This window comes from Electrophorus electricus, chromosome 5 (genome assembly GCF_013358815.1).
Source record: "Electrophorus electricus isolate fEleEle1 chromosome 5, fEleEle1.pri, whole genome shotgun sequence".
NCBI lineage: Eukaryota > Metazoa > Chordata > Actinopteri > Gymnotiformes > Gymnotidae > Electrophorus > Electrophorus electricus.
In genome coordinates, this window is record NC_049539.1 from 25,429,508 (window position 1) to 25,450,190 (window position 20,683).

Here is a 20,683-nt window from a genome sequence, read left to right on the forward strand (position 1 = left end):
GTTTTACAACCCTGACCCCAATGTCACTGCTGATGAACAGCTGGTGTCATTTAGGGGCCGCTGCCCCTTCAGGCAATACATAGCATCTAAACCCGCAAAATACCTACTCAAGATCTGGGCTGCCTGTGATGATGTGTCATCATATGCATGGAAGAATACACATGCATCAGGTGCAGGAAATACATATGCAACACACACAGAGAAAAACTCTGCCCCACATGTGTTCAATGTGTATGTGTTCAATGGGGCTGATGTTTTTTATACTGACACAAATGTGTTCAATTAACATAAATCTAAATAAACATGTTTTTCCACCGATATGCTGATATTGAATTTTCCTTTTTTCTTTTTTACATTTTTGTTTTTACATTTTATCACATAAACAATTCGCACTATCATTTATAAATATGATTTAAAAGGGGTAAATGGTAAATATTAATCATATATCCTGTCTTTATTGCTAGTATTTGTCATAAAGAAACCATCTGGTATTTTTATTACATAAATTGTTATGGCTGTATTGATTCAGAAACCAAATAATGCGGTGGGCCCCTCCAGAACCGCAAACATTGGCTGATTAACAAAAATACGAACACCACACAAGGGTTAATGGCTAGAGACCAGAGATGCTTTCATGCACCAGCAGGGGGAGCTGTTCTTCACCTTATCAAAGGTGGTTTCTGCTCCACTGACTTAACATCTCCCGCTACCAAACAGGCTTGGCATGACAGTGCCAAACAGCAGGGGAATTTACAGCCTTTATATTTCATTGTGGGACATGGGTGGGTGCCTAGGTTTGATTAAATTAGGTGGACTGCAAGTCATTATTTCATACCTGTTGTGAAAAAAAACACCTTAAACGTATAATCTCAGGGCAAATTTCTTCCTTATTGCGTTTTTTAATGTTTTTTTTTTCCTCACACACTGTATACACGTGTGTGTGTGTGTGTGTGTGTGTGCATCAAATGTATCCCACGTGTTACTTTAACCTACGAGTGAAACTAGGTTAATATGCCTTTAATAGTATGACGCAACCGTAAGAGCCGACGAGTTAATGACGGAGCGTCACAGGACGCTCGCCTCTCACGAGTGACGTCGTTTGGCCAGCCGCATGCAGTGGGAGGGTCTTGTATGTTTATTTGTAACCACGCCTACACACACCTGCACCTGAATTAACTTCCTTTACTGCAATTTTCTAACTAAAATTTTTCACTGGTATATTTAAACTTGTCCTGACGTTAGGTGATACTCCTAAGGGAAGGTGTTAATCCTAATGGGAGGTGTTACTCATGCAATGTTACAGAATATAAATGTTTCAGTCAAAAGTTAAAATAATACATTTATCATTCTGGTTTGATTAAAGTTTCTTTCATGACTTTGTGGTTGAAGTTTGGTTTTCGATGGATCACCGTACTGTGACCATGAAAGCCCTACTTTTCTTCTTGTTTTAGTATTCATCCGGCATTAGCATGTATGTAGCTGGCTAATGGTTAGGCTAGTCGGGCAATTGTCAATATATTTGGAAAACGTATCAAAACAGTATTTACGCTAAAATTATATGTTAAATGAAATATGTGACTTATTGGACTGATGTTCTGTCTTGACAGCATCTGATCTGTTACAAACATTCAGCTGCTACTAATACGTAATTTTACTGTAAATATGGAGGCTTGAATCCGAGTTAGCCTCCTTCTGTCCAACTCGCTGTGGGTTAATTATTATGTAATTACTGTAGTTATATATTAAACTGGATGTCCTGGTCTAGACTTTTTTCCCCTTTCAATTTTTCTATGCCATTTGTGATCTGAAAGGCTGCAAACAGTATATTGATAAATCCCCCCCTAGCAAATTATGTCCTACTAACGTTTCGAATTTTACCAACTAACAATTTTAAGAAAGCAAGTTTATTACAACAAGCAATGTCAGTTGTTTAATGTTATTAATAATTAGAACATTATTAGGACTAGACCCATTTACTCCAGCACTAGCAGAAGTCATTAGCAGGCAGAGTGAGGTAGGTGTATCGATCCCAATAGAAACAGGCAAGAGGCAGAATGCAAATGCAGGAGGTGGTTTATTAAGTGAGTGAAACACAAACATGGAGAGTAAAATAAACCAAAGCAAGGAGGAAAAACACTGAAGCAAAAATAATACACAAATGGAAAAGCAATGGCGACAACAGTCCCACGAGCAGAATTTAAACACAACAGAACAAACGTAACTTACCAAAATAACCAACAAACTAGAAGACAAAAGCCAGGGCTAAAATAACCAAAACAATCAAGGATAATCAGACGCAGGTGAACATAACAGAGATAACTAAAACACGGACTGGAACTGAAGAGCAGATGAGGGGCGGAGAAAACGAAACCAAGGAAAGGAACAAGGAAGTGAAGGAAAAACAAAGACACGACAGAAAAACTAAAGAAACAGTGATGCCAGGAAGGTGACCATTCATGACAGAACCCCCCACCAACGCGCGCAACACCAGGGCCCGCAAAACCCGGAACACCAAAACCAAAACAGAACCAGGAAGAAACATTTCAAAACAGACCAGGGGCAAAGGGACAGGAACAAAAACAGACAAGGGTACCAGAACGGACACAGGAACAGGAACAAGAACAAAAACAAGCATAATACCAGAGGGTGGAACAGGGGTGGGAGTTCAGGCAAGACAGGGAGTTGGAACAAAAGGGCTACACGATGCAGGGACCGGAATAAAAGGAGGAGCTAGGGATGACGAGGCAGGACAGGAAACAGCTGAGGGGACACAGGGAGTAAACAGAGAAGTAGAAGCCGGGCCAGGGGTAGGATTACAAACAGGCATAGGAGACAGGGCAGGACTGCGGACATGGAATGCGACAGGACCAGGGATATGTGTCGGTCTCAGGGTTAAACCGTGGACAGGCAGTGCAGTAGGGACAGACCAAAGGACAGGAGCCTGATGGGGAAAAGGAGTCACTGGAGACCCGGTCGGAATTCGAGATGAGCACAGAGACAAGCAGAGAGAGGAGAGGAGAAAAACTGGTGTCACGCACGGGGGAAGAGGTAAAAACAGAGGACATGATGTGAACTATGACAGAGATGGACACAGGAACAAAATACACGGCAGGCATGGTACAGGTACTGGGACGGGAACGGGTACAGGTACGGCAACAACAATACCACAAGGCAGAGTAACAGGACGGACAATCTTCACACAAATGGGAATAGACACATGAACAGGGACAAGGACAAAACCAGGAACAGGAGTAGGCAACACAGGAACTGAAGACACAGAAGCAGACAAGGGGGCAGTAATGGGGTCTGGCGCTGCAGTCTGAAGGAGCAGAGGAGATATATAAGGTGTAGAAATAGGAGTCGTAGGGGTCCGTGAGGCCGACAGAGAGGGCTTAAGAGTCACTGGCTTGCTGCGAGGTGTTGCCGAAGGAGTCCTAAGCGTCTTAGGAGGCACATGGTATTAGCATTTAGGGGCACAGTGGAGTCTCGAGGAGAAACCACAGGGAATGGCCTGGTACGAGGGACGGGGACTTGTGGAGTGGCTTCTTCCACTCCAGAAACAGGAACTGGCAGGTCCGGTGACGTGGCATTCAGCGGCGGCGGGTCTGGGGGGTCCAGAGGCGGGGCTGCACCACTACAGGAATGGAGTGACACACGAAACAGAAGTGGCACATCCATTATGCCGGAAACAGGAACAGAACTGGCGGCATCCAGTATGCTGGGAACTGGGAACAGGCTCAGGACGGCTGGCGTCTCTCGTGCCGGGGAGTGGAACTGGGTCAGGACGGGCGGCGTCTCTCGCGCTAGAGGCGGGAAATGGCCAGGCGGCATCTCTCACAATGGAGCCAGGAACTGGCTGGGTGGTTTCCTTCACACCAGAGACAAGAGCTAACAGGGTTAGGCACACACCTGCACAGGGTTTACTGTTGTATGTTTGTCTGTCTATTTAAACTCCTGTCAGTGTGTGCACCATTGTTGGTCATTGTTGCTACCTATGTGTTAATATTGATCTTTGTGAGACCCGCTGTAATGTTTGTTTTAAAAGTTACCATTAATATACGTTCTTCGTTTAATGTTAATGCATTGTCATGTTCATGGTCGACATTATATGTGAGTGCCACATTTGTCATCTGTGTTTTAAGTTAATAATAGTTCTACAACATCAAGAGAGTCTGTGCGTCCTGCCCCGTGCCCTGCGGCACTCGGGCAGACAGCGATACACTAACGTGATGTGATAGTGCTTAAGGGAAGGTGTTAGTGCTAAAGTGAGGCACTATTGGCAGGTAACTAACGGAGCATTTAACTAACTAAGTAGCTAACAGGAGATATTAAAATTGCACCAGTGCATGTATGATTAAGTGATAGTCTGGTCTAGCCAAATTATTTGGCTTCATTTACATTTTTCAAATGAACATTTTTTTCTTAAGCAAAGATTATAAAGGTGGTTACTGTTAATAACTGATTATCTGTTAAACCTCATAGCCACAAACTAAGGACACTGGACCTTTCTTGCATGGACAATGCAGATTACAAATCAACTATATTTCAGTAGTTACAAGAATATAAATAGCTTTGGTATTTTAATAATTAAAATTTTGGTTCTGTGTTGCACAGCCAAACTGAAGCTTCATCTATGACAAATCAAGTGTCCTGCACTGCAAATGTTTACAGTATTTTCCTGTACTGCACTGTAGGTGTTTATAGTATTTCCCTGTGCTTACCTTCACTGCAAAGTCATCTGCAGAGAGCTGCGAGCCACCAGGTTGTCCCTGGATTTTGTCCAACCAGGTTTTCAGAAGTTCAACCATGTCCAAGTGACCATGTGACTTGAGTCTGAAATGTTTTCCCTTCAATAAACCTGTAGAGTTTGCTCTCAAAAATTCTCTTTATAATTTTCTGTGCTTGTACAATGCCTTTGTTTATTGAGTTCAGGATTTCCCGAAGAACACAATCTGCATAACATAAGAAGGAACAACAATAAATACAAAGCAAGATACTACAATGAAATCAAGCAACCAAACACAGACATTTGCTAAAATAAGTGGACAACCTGTGAGATTCAGGTAAGCTTTGGGGTCCTTTACTGCAGCAGAAAACTCAAAGATCTCATCAGATGCTGTGAGTACATCTAAAATCCTGAAAACACCATCAATGAAAATGTATGATTAAAACAAGTTTCCTGATTGGTTAATACAGCCAGAATGTGTTGACATTTTTAGATGCTGATTACAAGGCCCAGAACAGTCAAAAAGGTTTTTCTTTTTCTTTCTCAGTGTATCTCTGTTTAGGCTAAAGGTTGTTGAAAAAACACATCAACTTTTATTAAGCAATTTCAATTAAATGTCTTTGACCTATCCAAGTGAGAAAGAGAGAGAGAGAAAGCAAGAGAGCAAGAGAGACAGTCCAACATGGAAAGTATGCTATGGTTTTATAGAATCAGAGTGAACTTACATGAGTTCAACTGCCTTTACAACCCTGTGCTGGTAGGCATTGTGGTGAAGGAGGTTCCGAACATGAAAGAGCTCGTACATGTTTAATGCTTCCTGATGGAGACAGAAGAAAAACTCAGAATGGTGATTGGACGTCATTCTAGAACAAACACTTCCCTGTTTATGGGATCACCTTGTCTCTCATGCAGATCTGCTCGGCTCCATCACCATCAGTGCAAACTCGTGCAAACACCATGTAACATTCGTGGGAGAAGTTGGATGTCATACTCAGATGGTGACGGTCTCTGGATAAATGAAATGATAAATAAAGGATAAATGTTGTAAGGTGGGCTCGAACCAAGATCGGTTAGGTGATGACACAGGCAGCCTAATGGGTGAGCAACCATGCTCTAATGATGGTGGGCCCATATGCAGAACAGTTAGATCTTTGAACAAGTAAAACAAAAGGAAAAACTAACCACCACGCCGAGCGTAGAAAAAGCCTGAAGTTTTGTTTATTTCGTGCTTTTGGTTTCTTTATTGTCTATGGATAATAAACCGCACTTCACCACAACCCCGCCTCTCGCTTCATCTGAGCCGCCTGCATCACATTTATTAGACCCAGAGACACTTAAGTCCTCACTCTTCAGTTATTCAGTGAACCTAAGTGGTATCACAATTACATCTTCCTTAACACTTAAAGATCTTTGAGTTATTATGGATCCCAGTCTCTAGGTCGAAGCTCATATAAATAATATTTCTAGGACCGCCTTTCTCCACATTAGGAACATTTCAAAGATTAGGAACATGCTTTCCTCATATGATGCATAAAAGCTAGTCCATGCATTTATTATTAAGATTGGACTACTGTAATGCCTTACAATCAGGCTGTACTACTACGTGCCTAAACAAGCTCCAGCTAGTCCAAAATGCAACAGCCAGAATATTTACTAGAACTAGAAAATTTGATCACATCACTCATATCTTAGGTACTTTACACTGGCTCCCAATAAAATTTCATATTGATTATAAAGTACTTTTAATTACCTGAAAAGCACTGAATGGTCTTACCTGCAGTAGCTTAGAGAACTCTTAGTGCTTTACGACCTGCTTAGTTCAAAAGGGTCAGGCTCTTTATTAGTAGCAAGAATAAGAAAATCTACCACAGGGGGCAAAGCCTTTTTCTATGAAGCTCCCACACTATGGAATAACCTTCCTGCAAATGTTTGAGATTCAGACACAATCTCAATATTTAAGGCTAGGCTGAAAACCTCAACAGTCAGGCATTTTATTAGCTACTTCCCATCTTAGGTAAAGGTGTAGATCAGGGGGTCCATGGGCATTGAGAGTTATGGTAAACTGGGATGTTATAATGCTGTCACTTCACCGCTCTTTTGTCACTCTCTTTTGGTTTATAGAATGAGAGTGGTGGAGTGCTGATGTTCCAGGGTGCCCTCATGTCTGTGCTTCCTTCTCACTCTATCTGTGCTGCCATAGCTAGATCTGCTGGAGCCTATCTAGTCTCTCTTTCTGCAGAGGTACACCTAGCCCTGAGGTACAGCTTTACAGTGATGAGAGGGAATGCAGTGTGTCTGAGCAGCAGGTTTACAGTGATGAGAGGGAATGCAGTGTGTCTGAGCAGCAGGTTTACAGTGATGAGGGGGAATGCAGTGTGTCTGAGCAGCAGGTTTACAGTGATGAGAAGGAATGCAGTGTGTCTGAGCAGCAGGTTTACAGTGATGAGGGGGAATGCAGTGTGTCTGAGCAGCAGGTTTACAGTGATGAGAGGGAATGCAGTGTGTCTGAGCAGCAGGTTTACAGTGATGAGGGGGAATGCAGTGTGTCTGAGCAGCAGGGTTACAGAGATGATGCAGGAACTTGTTATTTTTCCTGCTGGACATGTTGTGCCAATAACAAACTGTTCAGAAAACTCTAAATAATCAATAATGTGAGATTTCTTGATTAAATCTCTTCCTTAAACGTAAATGAAAGTTCTAATGTATTAAAGAATACTCTCTGAGAAAACTGTAGCTTGCAATGACCACTCTATTTTCTTTCCACCAGCAACCCTACCACATACTGACTCAACATCTTGCGGTGAATGTTTCATTATTTTAATTATGTTCTTGGGTGTTTGATAACTTCATAGCCCAATAAAAGCAGCAGTTGCTCAGCCCTGTTGTGTTCTGCCTGTCTGATTGGCCATGATGAGAACGTCATTGACAAGAATGAAAACCACAGTGGTAAGTCCTACATTGAGCTTGGAAAAGAGACCAAAAGAGATGTTTCTTACAGAACCTCCTGATCAATTAAAAGTGTATTCTAACAGTGTCATATTCCTATCTTCCACTAAAATCTGATTACCTGAAAACTCTCTTTTTTCTTAAAATATTATACCAAATGTATATTTTGATTTATAGATGTATAGATATAAAACATGGTCCTGTTTCTGTGATCATAAACTTGGCTTCTCTCATTAATATATAAAGGAGTCTATGGATATTAGGAAATGGTATGTTAGAGGGATAGATTTAAATAATGTAAACAGGGACATCACACATTTTAAACTTTTAAATAAACACACGTTACATTTAATGTGAAAGCTGTCAGTGTGACAATATTCATGGCATTTGTTCCCTCAATCAGAACCATAAAAATTTATTTTTTATGTAATGTATGTGATCCATGTTAAAGTATTGTAATCCTGGTAGTAATCACCACATTTTAAACATGTACTGGTAATGTGAATAACTGCCTATTTTACTTGACCAGCTGCACAAACGCTATAGTCAGAGCACCCCCTCAACAGTGCAAGTCCTTATGGGTCATTCCTGCACCCTCATGAACCAAACACCTGTGTCACTGTGCTCGTGGCAGATCTGAAGGGTGATTGGTAGTAGCAAACCAGGCTTGGACTGAATACTTTTAAAATGTTTTGGTGGCTGAAAACTGAATACAGTTCAGTGTTACCCAGTGTGTACATGTTATGTTCACAGACCATCATGACTAGACTAGCTATTGCCAGCTTTAATTTTACAGGTAGCTGAAGTCAGTGTGTGTGTGTGTGTGTGTGTGTGTGTGTGTATATATATATATATATATATATATATATATATATATATATATATATATGTGTGTGTGTGTGTGTGTATATATATATATATATAAAATTAATGTTTAGTAAAATATGTTTCGGCTGTATATTTTTATAAAGGTACAAAGTGTTAAATTGTAGCCCAGTGACTACATATTTTGTTTAAAATCATAATACTGGTGTATTTCTACTGCTAAGATATTTGAAACAAATAAAAAAACTTACTATTTCAATTCTGCAATCACGGGAGCTGGTGATCGATGATTCATCGCCAGAGGCTGTAAAACCTGTAGGTTAACAGAGTTAAAGTTAAATACTCAGACATTAATGAAGGGGACTGAATAATATAACTAAATAATTCATTAGTGTTCACTGTATCACTTACGTGCAGTGGGGTTTCCTGAAACAGGATTAAAGCCTAAAAAGACAAGATGGATATGGAATTATTGTACAAACTGTGTAGACTACAACTACTGCATGACAGATGTAGTAGGAATACTTGAGTATTAACTGTCTTAAATATGTATGCAGATAACACCCACAACACACTCAAGAGAGGATACAACACAATACCAGACTGCCATAGTCAACATATCCTTCAGCAAACTAACATGTAATGCTGAGTGCTGGACAGTATGGAAGTCTTTGATCAGTGCAGACTGTTTCCAGTCATTCTTTATCCCATTCATTTCAAAACATAAGTGGTCAACTTTAGATCAATAACTGACAGAACATCCTTCTTAATGTTGGCTTCGAGTAACGGATGACGTGAGAAGTAATTGATGGAGAACTGACTGACGGGCCTTCCCGCCAATCACAATTATTTTTAAGCACTACTTCATCCATCATACAAAAACAAAAAACACTCAACACTTCTAATGCTAATATACTAATAAAAAACAGTGTAATTGTAAATGTCCACTTGTGTAATTAGCTCCATCAAAAGGTGTCTGTCTAATGTGGGAAAACAATAAATACAAATGTTTGGGTAGTTCCTTCATGTGGTTTTACATAGGTGTGATTATGGTAGCACAGATTACAGTCATGTGTATACAGTTTCTCTGCTGTTGCTAACTGACTGTGTAACAAAGTAACAACACATGAGGAAGCTGTACACTGTAGACTGACAGAGGTACAGAATACATCATACTGTTGCTGTCTGATGGCTGATTTCCATGGATACTCACTACTAGACTGTAATAATGAATGTTGTTAAGTGTCACTGTGCTGCTGTTTCTGCGTGTTTTCATCCTCACCTTCAGTCTGAATAAAGCGTCCCATTCCAGTAGCCTCAATGTCTTTGAAGATCTCCTGAATTCTCTGGTGAATCTGAGTCCTTTTCCAGTAGTCCAGTAGTGGCTCATTAGCTGTAATGCTCTTTATACACTTACCATCCACCCGAATAACACCACTGCAATCTCGGAAATCTGTTCTTGAACTAACTGCAATGCAGATGTAATATAGAGTGTAATTTTCTGTAAAGAGGAAAAAACACATCCATTGTTTTTAATCAAAACATAAAAACATCATCTCAGACACAAATGTTGCAGGTACAAACCTTATCAACACAAGTACCTGTAAAAAGAATCAGACTTCCAGCTGAACTGGTCAATAAAGATCATTTGCAGAAGAAAACGAAAAAGACAGTTTCTTACATCCAATATAATCAAACTGTACAAGCAACACTTGAATTTGTAACTCTACAGAACAGTTTCCCAACGAGTATTACATGGAGTGTGTGATGGGCCTGGCAGAATCGGAAGCTTACGGATATAAAACAGGAGCTTTAATAGGGTTCAACACAGTGGTGGCTGAACAAACCAGAGTCGAAACCAAAAGGGCAAGGTAAGGGGAAATCCGAATCTTGGAGAAAGAACAGTCTGTGTCAACACCAGAAGAGCAATCCAAAACCAGGCAGATAAATCCAAGGGGCAGGCAAAAATCAGCAATGACAAATACAAAATCAAGGTATGATACACAGGGAGATATGTGTATATCATATCATACATATGATAAACAACTTACGTAGCGACAATGACCAACAAAGGAGGCATGCTCCAAGTGAAGGGTGTGGAGGGAGCATTCCTCAAAGACAACCCTTCCCTGGGGGCGTGGTTCCTGATGCTTTCCCTTCCAGGATAGTTCACTCCAGGCTGCCGTGAACACACACAGACAAGGCATGGCATTGCCCGGAGCCCACCCAGCACAAGGTGGGCCAGGAACTTCCCACCTGGGAGACCTCCCGGAATGAGGAAGAAAGGCCTGCCTCTCTGGGGTCCTTCCGGTATGCTTCCCAAAAAGGTAACGTGCCTAAAAACACACACATAAACATTACACATAAACACATACACATAAACATTAGCACCAATGAACACATATACATGGTGTTGTGCTGCAGCGCCTGCTAAGTCCGCAGTCGCCGTTAACGTGTCCTTGGGCCCATCGGACACATGGGGGTGCACGACCACCCTGGTTCCATACGTGTGACCTCCCTTAATGGTCCTCTTTAATCCTGACACTCTAGGAGCGTTCCAGAGGAACTCCCCCTCCGGGACTTTGGGCGGCCCTCTCCAGTCCTTCTCCTGGTGGGTCCGTAGAGGTAGAAGGACTCGGGCTCTAGCGTCTTTGGTCGTAGATCTCGCTGACTCTATCGCCCTAGGCCCCCACTAAAATTTTCCAGGGGGTGTTCCTCTCCCACTCCAGAGTTTCCGCGATCTTAGGTCGTGGTACAGTAACGGTGGCACTCACATATAACATTCACGGATAACATAACTTTATAATAGACACGGATAACTCACACAACCATAACCTCTACACAGACATTCAACATCACAGGGCTACAATGACCAACGGAGAGGTGCGCACTGACAACAGTTTAAATAAACATACATACACTTAACGTCCTAAACCCTGTACAGGTGTGCACCCTCACGGAGGGTGTGGCTACAAACAAACGAACCCCCTGCACACCGCAGGCCGTACCACATGACTCATGGGGGAGGAGCAGTCCGTGACAGAACCCCCTCCCAAGGGGCGCGGCTCCCGAAGCGTCCTATGCCTGGACAGCGAATCCCACGCCACCATGCACACACAAACAGATACTGCATGGCAGTGCCCGGTGCCCACTTAACCCAAGACGGGCCAGGAACCATCAGCCAGGGAGATCCCTGTGAATGAGGGAGAAAGGTAGAGTGCCTGCCTCTCTCGAGGTAATCTGGTATGCTCCACAATGTGACGTGCCTAGGAACGCACATTAGGTGCACACACATACAAACAAGAGTGCCATTCCACATAGATATAAGGCGCTGTGATGTGTCCTCAGACTCCACGAACACGCGGGGGTGCATGTCCGCCCTGGTTCCGGGGCATGCTCCTTCCCCGAACGGTCCTCCTCTCCTCTACCACTTTAGGAGAGCCGCAGAGGCGGTTTGCCTCCGAGACATTGGGCGGACCCCTCCAGTATCGCTGGCGAATACACTGAAGGGAAGGGACTCAGGCTTTAGCCCTGCCCTCCGGAGATCCCGACGACTCCACCCAACCTCCCTCTTTGCAGTCTGTGGTGTTTGGCGTTCTGTGGTGTTTGGTCATTCTTTAATGCTGCTGGCCCGACTGCTGCAGGGCGCGGGGCAGGACGCACAGACTTCCTCGTTCATGTGAGACATTTATTAACATGAAACAAACACTACACAACAGGCACTCAGAAACATTGGCAGTGAACATGATTACATGTTTTAACATTTAACAAAGTACACACTAACAAAGGTTATCACACAATCACAGACATTACTGCTATCGCAAATATTTACAACGATGGGTGTTGACGTTAAACGACAATGACCAGCAAAGGAAGCACACACGGACAGGGGTTTAAATAGACACGGCAACACTTGACAAAGCCTGTACACATGTGTGCAATCCCAGGGGGGCGTGGTTACAAAACAAATACACATGTGGATCCCTGAACTCCCCGCACACGCCGGGCTGTAACATGTGACTTATGGGGGAGGAGCAGTCCGTGACAGGTAGCTACAACCCCTTGACAAAAGGTATGTGGTTATGCTCAAGCCAAGAAAATTAAATGAAAAAAAACATTTACTGTACGTGCATGAAGAAAATAGCAGAATGTCTAAAAAATAGACTGTAGCCTGCACACTACTAGAAAAGGATCAGGAGAATCCAACAGAGCTTTTGATAAAATTTATTCCATTAGTATGATCAGATGTCAGCCACTGAAACAATAATAAACGTTTCAGGGCACCATGTGAAGCCATCTTTTACAGGCTAAAACTGATGTGCAGGTTGAGTAATTAGTGCCTTAAAGATGGCTGTGGTAGCTCAGTGGAAGGTTGCTGGTTCAGGCCGCACCACTGCCAAGTTACCGCTGTACCCCTGAGCAAGGCCCTTAACCCTCAATCACTCAAGTTGTACTCAGTTATAATTGTAAGCCGCTTTGGATAAAAGCGTCAGCTAAATGCCATAAATGTAAACCTTAAAGACACAGTAACAGCAAAAGAAAATAAATACCATAAAGCCGAAAAGGAAAATGTATATAACAAGAAGCAATAAAAAGATGTATTAAAATATATTAAGAAATGGCAGTGTACCCTCTTACAATAATAATAATTAAAAAAAAAACAGTTTAAGATTAAGGACTTCATTCATCCCTATGGGAAACATGGAAGCCAAATCACAAATATAAAAAATATCCCTGTGTAATCGTGGTTTATCTCGGTCTCCCCCTCTTTTTTATACCCCAACCCTCTCGATACATACGAAACTAACCGATGAAAAACTAACCCAGCGTTACGCAGTAGAATTATTGAACACATCAGTGCGGTTCGCAGATTAGACCACACTTCGCCTGTGGCACGCCATTTAGAGAAGCCAAACACTCTTCTAGATTTACGTTTCTTGGGTAAATGTAGACGATAGCACGTAAAGATGAAACGTTTTCTCTTGTTTCACTGGCTGACATCTAGTCATACTAATTGAATAAATTTGATCAAAATCTCAGTAGGATTTCATGACTTTTTTGGTAGTATGCGGGTTACATTCTTCTTTGTAGTTAAATCCCCCAACAGAATATGAATGAAATCTCAGAAAGAGATGCACTACAGACTCCTGCTTGATTTGATAAAGACACCAAAATGGGAAAATACAGAAAAGAAAGACGACTGAGTAAGTCAGATCTAGGATACGTTAGGTAGTCCTCAAAATTCACTGAAAATAATTTAAGTTACAGTTGATCAATATACTAATCGTTTGCCGCCTTTTAGCTCACAAAGGTTAAACAACTAGCCCACCATAAACAGTTGAATATATAACTACAGTAATTACGTTATAACTACACAAAGTGAGTTGAACAGGTGGAGGACATCTCCAATTAAATCCTTCATATTTACAGCAAAATTGGGGATTAGTAGAAGTAGCAGGTTCATGTTCAATAATTCACCTAAATTGTATAATTTCATGCAATTTATAATTTTAGCGCCGATTACGCGTCATTAGAACGTCATTAGAACCATTAGCCAGCTACTTATCTTACATATACGTTTACCGCATTTAGCAGACAAAAAGGACTTTGTCATTTACTCATAGAAACATCCTAACCAGTACAGTAGCTTACCTGCTAATGCCGGATAAATAACCGCGAGGAAAAGCAGGGCTTTCATAATCGCGTTACTGTGGTCCATCGAAAAGCAAACTTCAACCAAAGTCGCGAAATAATTACTTTACTCTTTATTTTACTCTTCGATTAAAACATTCGGATACTATTAACTCGTCTTGCGACATCCTGATACTCAACTGATATTCAAGTAACGTTACATAGAGCACAACCAATGAGAAAGGACGTAAAATTGCGTAGGAAAGGAGGGGTAGAGTTGTCCGTGCTTTAGCGATTCAATATGAGGGGCCGTTTAGGGGGAAACACTTGCACATACGCACACAACTTGCACTTTACTGCCAAACACTTGCGCATGAATATGAAACATTTTCACATAAATAATCTACTACTTTACAAATCTGTAAAGGAAGATTTTCATCTGAAAATTCTGAGATTGTTACTCCCTATGTTGTACCTATGTTATATGTTGTGATAAAACATCTTATTCATATAAAACTTATGTCATTGGCATAAGTTGGCAAATTTGTGGATAAAATGGCAAATTTGTGGACCTTTTTCACTGAGATTTGGCCTGAAAAAAACCCCAAAAAAACAGACAAGCAAAAAAAAAATTGCCTTCAAATTGAAATATTACGTATTACATGCTATGATTGTATTATGTTGCAGTTTTGTGTTTACTAAAATTAAATATAGGTCAGGCACTTCAATCTGTAAGGGAGGGAGGGAGGCCTTGAGTCAGGCACACCACTAATCAGGCTTAACGCACAACAGCTGGGCTAGACCTATCTAAGCCCAGTGACCCAGTCTGTCAGTGTTGGGTCTTTGCCAAAGTTCTGAGCCAAGCTCCTAGCTGGTAATTTTGGGTATTGAGGTCTGTGAGCCCTCGTACTACACCTCACTTCTGTGCTGCAAAGGTGTTTGTGTTTTTACATGTCCCCTCCCCTCTCCAGTTTTCCCCCTCAAATCTGTCTCTCTCCAAAGGCTTCCCTTAGCCATTACAGTTCCTCCCTGTTTTCTGGTTTTGTTTGGGAAGTTTTAGTTTGGTTTTCCCCAGGGCATCGGGGCTGCCATTCTTCCTGTGGCGTCCTTGGTTCTCCCTTTTCGGTGTGGTGTTTAGTTTTTTGCCTCTAGTTTTGTCATCCTCCATTCCTTTGAAGGGCGATATATTCACCGGTTGTTTTATAGCTGCTGCAATCTAGTGGGTATTTGGCCCCCTTGTAACAAAGTGGCCGGGATTCACTCCCACCTTTGGTTAATTACTTTTCTTGTTTACCTCTTCCACGATCTAACTGTTCTGCACATGGGCTCACCATTAGAGCATGGTTGCTCACCCAGTAGGCTGTTGGGGTAATTACCTAGCTGACCTGGATTCGAGCCCACTTTACACAATCTCTTCTCTTCACTGAGATTTCAAATGAATTAGCTTTTTTTACAGTGGACTCAATGGATTTCACTTTGGATTACTCCAACTACAGCAATTACACAGTGGATAACCTGACATATAAGTAGATGTCTTTTAGAGTACTCCCAACATGTTCTGGAGAAGTTCTGTGTATTGCGTTGGTGGTCATTAATGCAGTCATCTTCCTGCTGGGAATCGTAGGGAATGGCGTGGTGATCTGCATAACTGGCTTGAAGATTAAGAAGTCAGTCAACACAACATGGTACCTCAGCTTGGCCGTGTCTGACTTCCTGCTCTGCTTCTTCCTTCTCTTCAACGTCTTCTACATGGCCACGTCTGACTGGACCTTTGAAATCTTCATATGCAAGTTCATGTCCTTCATCATGTTGCTCAACATGTTCAGCAGCATCTTCCTCCTCGTCATTATTAGCGCGGTCCACTGTGGGGCAGTGATGGTCCCCATGTGGGCACAGAACCAGCGCACCATAAGCAGGGCCTAGTCTGGCATGGGTCATCTCTGCTGCCCTGAGCGTTCCATCCATCATTTTTCGCAATGTTCAGCAACATCTGGGCATAAGCCGGTGCCTGAACAACTACAGCATTAGTCAGTACAGTCATGAAACCATCGCTATAAGCTGGTTCCTTGTTGGATTCCTCATCCCGTTCCTGATCATCATCACCTGCTATTCCATCATCATCTTCAAACTGATTGTGACATTTTTCCTGTGCTGGCTTCCATACCACTCGTTAGTGCTGACTGAGCTGAACCAAAGCATCCATGCTGAGTTCATCCCCATTGCACTCAGAGCTGGCACCTTAATCACATCAACAAATATCTTCCTCAACCCGATACTCTACATGTTCATGGGCAACGATTTCAGGAGAAAGTTCAAGAACTTGCTGGTTTCAAAGATGAATAAAGCAATGGGACAGGAGGGACGCATGCTGAGTCGCTACCTGTCACGCTCTAACTCTATGGATGCTGGAACTTCCACTCACATCTGACCTTCAGCTGGAGCTGTGGTAAATAAATGAATGCAGTTCCATAACTAACTACTCTTTTAAGTAGGTAATAAAAAATGTATGTGGTAAATACACTCGGGTTTTCTAATTACTTGAACTGAAGGTAGGGAGTTAGACCTGTCTCTGATTATGGTCTAGAGTTCTCACCACTTTTCTTATGGATGCAAATTATGACTAGTCTTGATAATAATCTTGATCAAGAACTAAGACAGAATCAGCAAATTTAATTCAGCTCCAGATTGGATATATTTTAGTCCAAAAAATGCAATTTCTGATGCTCACGCACAGTGTAAATATATATTGTAATCTGCATAGTCATGCTTTCATTCTGCAGTTCCTGTAGAGCGTCTATGATGCGCATGATGATCTGTCATGATTAATCAACTGTAATAGTCTTGTTACATAATAAGTATTATTGATTTACTTTTGTTGTCTGAAGACATTCATTGCTGGATTTTGTTTAGCATGCATTAGACTTACAATAAGAACCTTCTGCAAATGCATCATATAGCTTGTGTGTGTGTGTGTGTGTGTGTGTGTGTGTGTTGTTAAGGTGAGTATGGTGGTGGCTGGAGACGTTACTTGATCTAACTGATAAGCTGTGAATCATTTTTATCTCTCTCTTTTAGCTCTAGCACTGTGTGACTCCTCTAGTGCCAATTACCCAACAGAACAGTAGAAGCACTTCAGCAGACAGTGTTAGGTGTAGGGGGAGTGTCACTATGTGGTTTGCAACACCTTCTTTCAGTCGAAAACTTTATTCAGCTCAGCAAGGAACTTGATGACATGAAGCTATACTAACACAAAAAGGTTTTCCGTTACTGACATTAAAACCACGAATTCTACACCAAAGTGAGAGACATCAAAAGGTGAATAAATCATCATTCAAATCTGTGCATATAGGCTACAGTCACCTTACAGAATATACAGGAAGTTGCTTTTAAGAAATTGCATTATTGTAGATATAATGTGTATTGTGCATATCTTTGTGAGATACTTCTATTGTATTACACAGGAAGTCTCAAACAATGTTATGCCTGCACAAATAGTACTATGAATTTGATTCATTTGGTTCAGATAGTTTCAGTTTTACATGTGTTGTACAATGTACCAAACTTTTCCAAAATGTAGATATTGTCTTTAAGTTGGACATGAATTAAATACTATTTTGAAATACTGGCTGAGTACCACAAACAGAAGACAGCTGGTAACAGTGACTTGGTTGCTTTAAGACAATATTGCAAACTGTGTGTACACTGCATGTAACACCACATATGGAGATAATATGGAGAAAAAATGGAGATAAAGATGAGGAGGCACTGAAAATTAGATATGGACAGAAGAATAAAGAAAGAATCAGTCTTCCATGTCTGGTTCTGTCCCCTTAACTGGGTTGAAACTCACCTTGTCAAAGTATATCCTGACTAGTCAAAGTGAAGGGAAGATGACCAGTCTACACAAACGCATTATATATACAAACTCATTAAATACGTACATAATGATTGAATAGAATACCTAGACAGTAGAAGAGAAAAATTTTTGAATGATTTATTTTGTATTTGTTTTACCCTGATAGAGAACTGAGAACTATCATTTTGTCTAGTATTGTTTTAGGCTTGTTTGTAACAACAAAATAATTTTAACTACATGCAGTTTTTAGACACCTGTGTATGACATTTTGTCAAAGATAGGAGCGAGGCAAAAAACAAGCAAGTTTATTTTGTTGAGATAGAAGAATAAAAAATAAAAAATGAAAATTCACTTTAGTAGCATAGCTGATTTGAGCATTCTCTAGGTGGCTTTTAGAGGCCATCAGTGGGAAGCACTGGACTCAGACATCTGTGGGGATTAAACTAACTGGTGTGATTGGTGTGAGAGTCCTGGCTGGGTACTGGCCTGGGCAAGACGCTGCAATTAGGCTGTTCCATAAAAATAAATATATAAACCCAACAGCCTTTTTATTACAGATATCTGCACATTTTAATACAAATTTTAGATACTGAATGCTGGACACATAGGTGCCACTATAAAAATTCACTATTCAGGAGCATCATTAATCCTATTTAATTTAGGGTTAATCCTCAAAAAGGTCTTGCTCTTTTTGTTATCTTAATCTTTACAATTTATCCAACCTCATCTAGGAAGAAGTGAAGTCATTAAAAGAGATTTTTGTTGTAAGTCAGAATAACATTTTCTGTTTTTGTTTGCTGTACAGAATCAAGAGACATCATGAATTCTATCGAAGTGACACAAAATGAATATTATTACTATGACTACCCCAACACAACAGATACCCCAACAGTGTCTTCACCATCATGCAGAGATGCGATGTGTTTGATCTTAGCAACAGCCAATGTGATCATCTTTGTGCTGGGTGTCACTGGAAATGGTCTGGTGATTTGGATCTCTGGATTTAGGATGAGGAGGCGGTCAACATAACCTGGTACCTCAACCTGGCCGTGTCTGACTTCCGGTTCTGTGTCTTCCTGCCATTTCATGTTGTCTACTTGGTTAAAGGCGACTGGGTCTTTGGGCTCTTCTTGTGCAAGCTCCAGTCCTTCATCATGTTCATTAACATGTTCAGCAGCATCTTCCTCCTCCTCATCATCAGCGTGGACCGTTGTGTGGTTATGTTTCCTGTGTGGGTGCAGAACCAGCACACTGTAAAAAAGGCCTCTGTGATAGTCATGCTGGCTTGGATTGTTTCAGCACTGCTTAGCACACCATCAGCCATTTACCGGAACATCAAGGACGATCACATGACTTCAATAAAAACGTGTTATTACAGATACACAGATGTTAAAAATCTACACCATATTGCGATTCATTTTTGGATTTGTGATCCTGTTCCTGGTCATCGTCACCTGTTATGCTGTCATCATCCGAAAGCTGAAGACCAACCAGATGGCAAATTCTAAAAAGCCGTTTAGGATTATGACAGTGCTGATTCTTTGCTTTTTTATCTGCTGGTTTCCATTTCACACTGTTGCTTTCATGGAACCTGACGCTAAATATTACAGTCTTGTTCCCACTGGACAAAAAATTGCTGCCACTCTACTCACTGCAAACAGCTTTATGAACCCGTTTCTTTATGCTTTAATGGGGAAGGATTTTAAGAGGACGTTTTATGCAGTTCTGTCGAAGATTGAGTGTGCAATCAAGGAGGAGCGAAGGAGCACAGTCCGAGGAACGTCGATCACCAACTCAGGGGAAGGCAGACTTTCAACTACCGTTTAAGGTGTATTGTGTATGTTTTTGTCTGTCGTGAAGATTATCAAACAATTAGGTAAAAAAGAATGTGTAATTATTTATATTTGCTAATGCAGTTTTGCCTCTTGCAAAACTCACTCATCTTATCTTTGTCTAGAGTAGTCTTGGTTTATATGGAAAACAACTGTATTTATTTACTTAAAAAGCACAGTCAATTCAGGGGACATGAAACATTTGTACACTTCATATTTTTCTGCAAATTTTGAACATCACAGTCACAATACTTTATGTTGACTGGTGCTTTCATAGTTTTGAGCATGTTGAGAAGATTTGCATCAAAAGAAGAAATGTCCTGCATCACACTTAAAGGGAAAGGGTGGTATTGTTAAAAGTCCACATTGTTACCTAAGGCTTGTAACTTGATGAATTAAGCCACATTTACTAATCTTGCTAAATAGCTAGCTATACTGTATACAGCTATATACAGTGTGGGACAGTTTTGTACCTCACACACTTCACACTGCAGGAGGATGGGAAGGTTTTTGAAAGGATCAGGAGATTCATGGACATGAAGCTGCACAGGGCAAGTTAGGTAGGTGTCATGAAAAATTAGGACTTTGCAAATACACCACATCTGATTTACAGAGAAAGTGAAAAATGTCATTGTCCACTTCTGTCAAAAACTTCAATGACTTCTTTGAAAACATTGTTGGGTCTCTCCAGCATGATTTCATATTCCTAAAGAATTAATATGCAGCTCCTCTATGTATAACTCTTGTGTAAGTACAATGATTAACTGAAGTATGTGAATTGTGTGGGATTGTTTACACTTGATACTAGAATAATGTTCTCTCCCATCAATTGCCACAAGTAGTAATTCATCACAAGTAGTAGATTTG

The 20,683-nt window shown here is 41.1% G+C and overlaps 1 long non-coding RNA gene and 2 pseudogenes across 1 annotated transcript; 2 read left to right on the forward strand and 1 right to left on the reverse strand.

The window, feature by feature from the left end:
- Positions 1-2,562: 2,562 nt before the first annotated feature.
- Positions 2,563-14,221, reverse strand: LOC118241445. The gene is made up of 10 exons (XR_004776091.1): positions 14,150-14,221; positions 10,549-10,833; positions 9,780-9,998; positions 8,909-8,941; positions 8,749-8,810; positions 5,623-5,734; positions 5,452-5,543; positions 5,051-5,136; positions 4,722-4,952; positions 2,563-3,868 (listed from the first exon to the last, which is right to left on the reverse strand). It is a non-coding gene; the product is annotated as an uncharacterized LOC118241445 (long non-coding RNA).
- A 1,247-nt stretch (positions 14,222-15,468) lies between these two features.
- LOC118241306 lies at positions 15,469-16,556 on the forward strand (annotated as a pseudogene).
- Positions 16,557-18,902: 2,346 nt separating this feature from the next.
- LOC118241442 lies at positions 18,903-19,811 on the forward strand (annotated as a pseudogene).
- Positions 19,812-20,683: the final 872 nt, after the last annotated feature.